Raw genomic sequence first — 8,437 nt, forward strand, 5'->3', positions numbered from 1 at the left:
CTGACCGCTTTTTATTTGTGCAACTTTGGGGAAGCTGGGTACAAACTTTCACATGTATATTGTCAAGTTATGATTTTGCAAATTTCTTTTTGGGTGTGGTTTGAGTAGAGAACAGAGCTATCTCTTCCTGCTCCCAGGACTAGAACATCCAATCACAGTGCCAGACACAGGGCAGTGAATAAAATGCTTAGTGAACAGGTGATGTCTGTGTTTATGAGCACCCTGTCATTCCCCAGCAGCGCGATGCCAGCTTCTCTCCTTCAGTGCAGTCTGCTGCCTCTTACTGTTGACCAGGATTACACAGAGCCTGAGGCTGGAGTAGTAGAGATGAAGGCTTATAGCACACGAGTAGCCCCAAACCGGGAGCTCCCTACTGTGGTACTACATCCAGTCCCAATTTTGGGAGATAGTACCAAACTATTTTGACTTTTGCAAAACCCCTTCCTCCAATACAACTAGTATAACTCTAGAAATCAGACTGGAAGGAACTAGTTCAGACTAGAATATGAATGACTGACAGAGGCCCATGGGCTGTTTATATTTTTAAAAAAATTGGTTACTTCTAAGGACCGTCATTTTAGCTACAGTAATAGGCCCAAGAGGGAGAGATTCGGGAGTTCGAATCACAGAAAATAGGTGACCGGGTCTCTCATTTTTTTCTGGGAAGCCAGACTGGAATTCAGTCTGAATAAATCATACCAATCAACTTCTGGTTATTCAGAAACCCAAACTTCACCTCTTAGTGCTTTATAACTTTTCTTGGGTGTCGGTAAATCTCTGAAAATCTCAAAAGGCAAATGAGGGAAAAGAAGATTCAGAAATGTCATTTTTTGGTCACCTTTTAACTAAGAAGATAAGCACCTTTAGTTCAAATGAGGCTTCAGGATTGACTCAGGATTCAGAAGTGTGTCTTCCTTCTGCCCCAGAAAACCGAAAGCTGGCTGTCTCTTGACACCTACACTTCTACTCAAGAACAGGATTATTTTAGGACATTACGTATCTTCTACCTCTCATCCTGCAGACTCCAGGGCTTCGACAGCAATGCTTTCCTTTCTCCACCCAGGCGACGGGACTCAAGCATCATTCAGTGCAACCGGTCAAAGAGAACCACTGGGAAACACACTCAGAAAGGCAGCCGGAACGGCTTCAGCGACACACAAACACGTTCTACACTTGAAAAGTTGAGGATCTGATAAGAACGGTGTATTTTGCTACCTTTTTCTACCCCCGTCCAAGAAGTACTGACCAGAAAAGCAGCAAGGGGCAGTGACGCCTTACAACGAAGAGATAATGTCAACATCTTTTTCAGACTCTGCTTGGTCCCCACTGCCTGGTTAATAACACTTGCCTCTAAAGGCATGAGCCACCCCTCCCTCATACCCCAAGCCCCATTCCTAGTCCTGACTAAATATTAACAACAGCCTAAAAGGGAGTCAGTCATCGCAGCATCTGGCTGTTTGGAGAGGCCCGTGGATACAGACAGCCTCCTCCAAGAAAGTAGCAGCCTGAACTTGAAAGAGAACTTTCTGGAAAGGCAAGAATGTACCCATGTATATGTTCCGTCCATGTGGTACACACAGAGCCGTGCAGTGCGCGTGTGCGTGTGTGTGCCCCTGAGCACGAGCTCGGATGTGGACAGCGGACAGAGGACGGAGGGACTGACAGCAGAAGCAGCGCAGCCACACTGGCCACTGACCACCCTCCTTCTCCGGACACCGACGGAGCTAAGCGCTGTGCCTGCTATCTCCACATCGCCAAGAAAGTGGAGAGAGGTTGAGAGCTTTACTCGAGGTCACAGGGCCTGTAAACAGCAGACTGGGAACCAAGCAGACGATAACGGGAGACGCCTAAGCCCGTGCTCTCTCCCACTGCCTTCTGGGAGCTGCACGCTGGGGCTTGGGCTCCTGCCGGGCTCTTCCCAAGGTCCAGAGGCGGCCACGCCACCGAGCTCTGCCCTCCCCCACTGTATGCGTGAAAGAGTTGGGGCTGTCACATCCTCCTAATGCTCTGGGTTCACACCTCCTGTCGGCTTCCTGCCTCCCACATCTGAGTTTTCTGAAGGACAGTGAATACGTATCAAGGCACTAGTAGGAAAATTTAGGTTGCAATGGAACTTGTCATATAACTCTTTCTTATGGGCGAGTATACCATGGCCTTTAGCATCACCCTCCCCAAACCTTTCTTAAGCGCCCTGAAGTCCTTCAGCTCCAAGTTCAGTGTGGTCCAGCTCTGAATGGTCCAGTCTGAATACTTATTGAAAGAATGTGCGATGAAAGGTTCGATCAGCTGAATTTAAAAGAGGGCATGTCTTCAAGTCTCTGTAGCAGAACAACATAAGTAGCTGGTAATATAGACCGAAATATTTAATATTAAAGTCTGTGACAACCAAATCTATTCTATTGGCTTCCGAATGCACTTGAAAAATACCCCTTCCCAGTGAGTCCCCTGGACGTGAGCCAGTGCTTGTCAATGAGACTCCCAAAATAGAGGTGCAGAAGTTCATCGGCATGGCTGGCACTCCCCTTTGGGGGTGACTGAGGGAATAAATAGCCTGCTGTTCCATAACATCCAAGTAGCCTGAGGAAATAATGCATCCCCACGAGGGCCTGCATTACGTTCGGGGATTATGCTGCTCATTAGGTAGCATCCCTAATGTGAGAAGAACTGGTCAACCCAAAGCAGACAGCCGGTCTGCGAGCAGCCCTGAGCTTGCTCTCTCTGTATGGCAGCTGAACTAACTGCCCTGGTTTTTGAGACTCCCCGGTCCACGGGCCATCTGCTACTGGCCAGGGAGTAGCCGTGGCCTCAGATGTGTCTAGAAATTCTAACTCAGTTATTTGGGGCCCGAGGCAGTCCTGTTAATAATATCAATAGCAGACCGATGTTAGGGGAATTCAAAAGCTCTATTTTGCTTCTGAATTACAGACTCAGTGAATTTTATTCGACATGCATATACTGTAATATTTCAGGATGTGCCTTTTTAAGATGAAAAGAGTTCAAAGCCTACCTCCGTGCAGGCGCCCCAAGTTAAAGCTAAAATTTCATAACCTTTGAAGGTTCGTTAATATCATTGAAATTACTTATGCATTTAATTTGCTGAGTCGCATTTAGTGGGAAGCCTCCCAAGCCACACGCCATGCTCTGTTACTCACTCTTGTGTTCCATGGGCACTGTTCTCTGCGAGAGTAAGCCATAACCGAAACACCCCCTAAGACGGAATAAAATCATCCTCTACAGAGCATGCGCAGGTATATCATTTTTTAATGTTGTGTTTTTAGAAACACCTCACTGAATGTTTAAAAAAATAAACCTGAGTCTACGGCCATGCTACCCTGAATAAGCTCGATCCCGTCTGATCTCGGAAGCTAAGCAGGGTGGGGCCTGGTTAGTACTTGGATGGGAGACCACCTGGGAAGACCAGGTGCTGTAGGTGTAAAAAAAAATAAATAAATAAGAGATTGTAAGCTGACAAGGTCCTTGCAATCTGTGAGGTCGACCAAGGGTTGCCTCGTCTAAAAAAAAATAATAAAAACAAAAATAAAAATAAATAAAAAGATAAACCTGATTCTTTTCTCGTCTCCCAATGAGAAAGTCTATCATTTCAACCCTGTCCTATCTGCCGTTTGAGCTGTTTTCCAAGCGGGCGAGTGCAGGAAGGGGTCAGGTGTGTCCCCGGGGCGGGAAAGGCTGCTTCCTCCGCTTCTGCGCACACGGCCAGGCAGACGAGTTCGATGGGCCTTTTCAGACACACTCACCTGCGAGGTGAGAATGTGGGCTCCTGTTCTTTCTCTCTGTCTCCATCTCCATCTCCACCATTTAATCGGTCATGGAAAGGGGTCAGAATGGAAATGAGTTTCTGGCTTTCCTATTACACTTGATCCATTAGTATCGATTTGGTAGCTGAAGCGTTTAGTCTTAAATAATGCAGAATTTGAATAAGATGGAAACTTTGGCTACCTCACAGTATTGAGCACCATCATATAGTAAGAAAGATGAATGCAAATTTGGGAAGAAAAGTGCTTCCTTTAGAACAAGTGAGGCGGCTTTGTGGGATTCATCCCAGAGGGTCAATGTCTAGGACTAGGACTAGCTGCCTGAGCTATAATGAGCACTATTGGTAAAGGGGCCTGCCCTGCACGAAGCTGTGGCCTTAAACATAATTCATTTATCTTCTTGAGGCCTCAGTTTCATAAGTTCCCTAATCGTAACATCGATTAGACTCCGCAGAGTTGTTGTAGAATGAAATTACAAACACATGGGCAGCATCCATGGCGCATCCAACGCATAGTAGGTCCTCCAGAGATGTAACCAATGAGCACGAATCCAGAACTTGAGGTGGGTGACCTCGGACAGATGTGGAATTACCCCCACGAAAAGGGGAATGGGATTATCTACCTCACAGAATTCTTTTAATGACTGTCTCTATGTATCAAATAGTAATTGAGCAAATCTTATGTGCTATTGACTTTTGTGTATATGTGTCTCTCTTTAAGAATGTGAATGAAAATCAGAAAACTTTCTATAATATAAGGTACTGTTTCGGGTAATTAGATACTGTACATAATAGGTTACATGGGCCCAGGTGGCAAACGTGCTGAGATATAAGATGACCTGCTTTTTAGATAACAAGCCTTGTGCATTCACTCACTCATTCATGAAATGCTGTGGGTGTGTTAAGAGGCGGGCAAGGCACTATTAGACATTTTAAGAAAATATGGCCCCTGTCCACACATGACAGAGGGTTCCCATACAGTTCTTGGCTCAGCATCCTTCATGATAAGTATTAGTTTCCTTCTTTTCCTCTCTCAAGGAGAGAGCTCTGGTTAACTGGGCGACAAATGAAAATCAATTCAAGGATTGGGTGATGAGCGCTAAAAAACAGGAACGGGCCTAATACCCTTGTGTGCCTTCCAGATTCATAGCTGGAGGGGAGAGCATATGAGGATTGAGGGGTCTATCTCTGTCTAACCGGAAATCTTGCAATGCATGGATTAAAAAACGTTGCTAATTCATACTCCACTAATTGGATGTCTTCGTGATGTAGAAAAGGGTTGACCATGCTTAGTCTAACAGAGGTAAGGGGATACTAAATGAAACAAAGCTGAAAGGTTCTATAGGGTATATGTTCTGTTGGCTGAAGAAAGAGTGGGCTGAGATGACCCAGAGAGCAGAGACAGAGCAAAGACGAGAACAGATCGTATTCTTTTCTCTATGTCTTAAACATCCAATGGTCTCTTGGGTATTTCTCAGATGAAGTTTTGCCATAACTCTTCAGCCTACTGAGTCAACGTGTCAGCACCTTCCTTTGTGCTTCATTCATCTCTGAGTGTCCAGCACCAAGCTCGGTAGCTACAGTGAGAAACCTCCGGCCAACACAAGCCCTTGGAGGAAAGATCCAGCACTAGGGCCATGGCACGAGGGCAATGCTCTCCTGCCTGGGAGGGCTCCGTCTCTGTGGCAAAAGGGCACTTCCGTGCGACTCTTCCAGACACGTGAAAAACTTAGAGAGGTCTGAGGTCTCCAACTGCTGGGCAGAGAGGGCGGGGGGCTGGAGACAGAATGGAGGGGCAGGTGAGAGTCCCAGCCAGGCCAGCCACCACACAGTCTCAGGTCTGCGATTTTTACCCTGTGTTTAGAAGGGGAGGAATTCATCTTAGAGGACCGAGGAGTAGAACGTCAAGGTTGACTCCTGCCCTTTGAGTGAGAACAGTTCTGCTTCTGCTTTTGTCTCTATTATTTTTATTTATTTATTCATTTTTATTAAATTTATTGGGGTGACATTGGTTAATAAAATTATGTAGGTTTCAAGTGTACGATGCTACAACACATCATCTGTATATTGCACCGTGTGTTCACCACCCAAAGTTGAGTCTCCTGTCACCATGTATTTGACGTCTTTATTATCACTATTTATTGAGCTTCCTCTTAACTTTTTTTTTTTTCTTTAATAGGAAACAGTTTGGCTGTGGAAATGTTTGAAATTTGCTGATCTAGTTCTCTTGGCAGGATCCCAGGGGCTCTGGATAGGTATGGGCGCTGGAGGGAGCCCTGTGGGCGTCAAGCCAAGGGGCTGAGTTGAGGGTAGGTCTCACTCCTAGAGGAAATCTGAGCACCAGGAAGAGAGAGTAAGGGTTTATAGAGACTGGGCCAACCTGGCAAGAGGCAGGGATGTGGAGAACTGGGAACAACTCAGAGGCAAGTCGCATTCCTGGGATCCACGAACCAGGCCTATTGTGTGTAAATTTAATTCAGCCCTTCCCCCAAGCAAGACGGGGGAGAGGGAGGGGCGCCCCAAGGCTGCTGAAACATTGGCTCAGGACTGAGGAGTGAGCGACATTTGCCTTTGCTTTGTAAACACAGCATGGGGGGAGGATACCCCCTTGACAGCATCCACAGCATCTCCTCCTCCCTGCACACACCGGGAAACCAACCTCGTGGGAGTGCCCTCCAAGGACAAAAAGAAGCTCCAGGCATGGCTAGGTAAGGCTAAGGGCTGTTTACTTTGGGGCATTATAAAAGTTAATGACATTGTGATTGTTTCTGCTTTGGATGCAAGTAAACGAAATGATTGAAATGGAAATGAAAACGTGCTTTTGAGGATTAGGAGATGAAAAAAGAAACAATTAGCGTAAAGGTTACTAATGGGCAAAATAATTTTTTTCCTCCTTGACAATACAGATGCTCCTAAGAGGTAACATTCTTGAAACAGTTTTGGATTTTCCAATGCTCCCCTGGAACATTAGAGCCAAAGGCCAGAAAAATTATACAGGAAATTTGTAGAGATAGTTCAACCAAGGTTTCGAGCCAAAGACGCACACTGTCCCCAAGGTCTGAGCAGCGGACACTCGCTCCTCATCACTTGATTTCTCATCACTTGAGTGAGATGCCAGGCGAGCAGGAAGGCAGAGATTTCCTGTGACTGCTCAACCATAACAAACACCACCATGGTCTCCACCGGCATGTTCCCCCTGAGAGCTTATTCAGGTGTTGTCTTGTCTCATCTGAAACGGTCCCCAAGGCGGTCTCGTTGCAAAGTTAGAAGGAGCATCTCCCTCTCTCCCTCCCTCCCCTCCTCTAGGTGTTAGTGTCCTTACCAGTGAGAGCCAGCCTATCCGATGTCTTGATCAGAGTGCATGAAAGCACGACAGGGAAGCTAACGAGTCGGTGGTTCTGTTGAGGCCGTCTGTCCAGGTGGAGAATCTGTCCTTCCAGCACTGGCTCTCCCAGAATTCCCTCTCAACCCTCGATGCCTCGACGGCAGTTGTCACTCACAGAGGCACACCACGTTATGAGGCTCTTGGAGCTCTTCTGACAAGGTGCATGGTCAGGTGTGTAGAGACCAAGTTTCTAAGAAGCCGAGACTACGTAACGACTCCAGAAGGCGTGGGAAGCGCTTAGCCACGGCAGAAGGGATTGGTGGTAGCGTGACAGATGAGAAAGTCAGACACTGGGTGCCAAACATTAGCCTCACATTCACAAGCTGCGTGATTTTGGAAAGAAGTGATTAATTTCCCTGCATCTTAGTTATTTCAAATGTACACTGGGCCTGCTGTGTTGGTGGTGGATGTTGTCAGTGGCTTATATAATGATTGCCTCCTTCTCTATTCTAGGAGAACCCTAATTTTATTCAGGTATCCATCTATCCTCTGGGTAGTCCTTGAGCCCGAGTGAATGCCACCGCCCCAGATGCAGACCTGATTGGTCTGAATATACCCTTCACCCTTCTGACAATATTTGGTTCAGAATTGGGCGTATACTCGAATACAAGCAGAGGGCTGTCTGGGTGCTTCTGTGAATGTTCTTGCTCCTTTTGGGATCATGTCTCAAAGCGACCCCTCTTTCTCCCACCGGATGTTGTGGTGTGCAATGCTCAGCACTAAAGCTGCTACACGGAGGAAGGAGAGCCCAGGGCATCGTGGGGGAAACAGAGCTGCAGCCCCTGGATCAAGCCAGCCCTGAAGTCTCCATTATTTCTAGCTTCCGGTTATACGAGCCAATCACTATTTCTTCTTGTTAAAGGTAACTAACAGTTGCATGTTTTCTGTTACTCGCAAATTAAACTATATAAAATAATAGAGATACCTATTAGAATTTTGGGGAAGATAAATAAAAAGTCAAAGTGGTGTGCTGTGCTCAGCACAGGACTAAGTACAGAGCGAGCACTCAAAACATGATCGTTCCTTCCACCGCGGCATCTTTTCTTGGCGAACACGGCCTTGCCTCAATTAAGGGATTCTCCCAGGGGATCAATTTCCGATTCATTCAAGCACAAGGACATTTCTGCCATTATGAATGTTGAGAGGCTTTGTTTTATTCACTGGCAGTTTCTAAGAATCGAGGGTGCTGGAGGCCGGGAGAACTATATCCAGAAAATCCTTAGTGCCTGCTGGGGGCTGAATTGTGGTTCTCCCTCAAAATAGGTTGAAGTCCTAATGCC

General features: G+C 46.5%; 1 protein-coding gene and 1 non-coding gene across 2 annotated transcripts in view; one reads left to right on the forward strand and one right to left on the reverse strand.

The window, feature by feature from the left end:
• ELMO1 (engulfment and cell motility 1) overlaps positions 1 to 8,437 on the reverse strand; it is a 495,575-nt gene that overhangs the window by 70,948 nt on the left and 416,190 nt on the right. The gene's annotated exons all lie outside the window — the stretch shown is intronic.
• On the forward strand, positions 3,315 to 3,433 carry LOC111741288. The gene has a single exon (XR_002780949.1). It is a non-coding gene; the product is annotated as a 5S ribosomal RNA (ribosomal RNA).

Source organism: Pteropus vampyrus, unplaced genomic scaffold (genome assembly GCF_000151845.1).
Source record: "Pteropus vampyrus isolate Shadow unplaced genomic scaffold, Pvam_2.0 Scaffold75, whole genome shotgun sequence".
In the NCBI taxonomy this organism is placed as follows: Eukaryota; Metazoa; Chordata; class Mammalia; order Chiroptera; family Pteropodidae; genus Pteropus; species Pteropus vampyrus.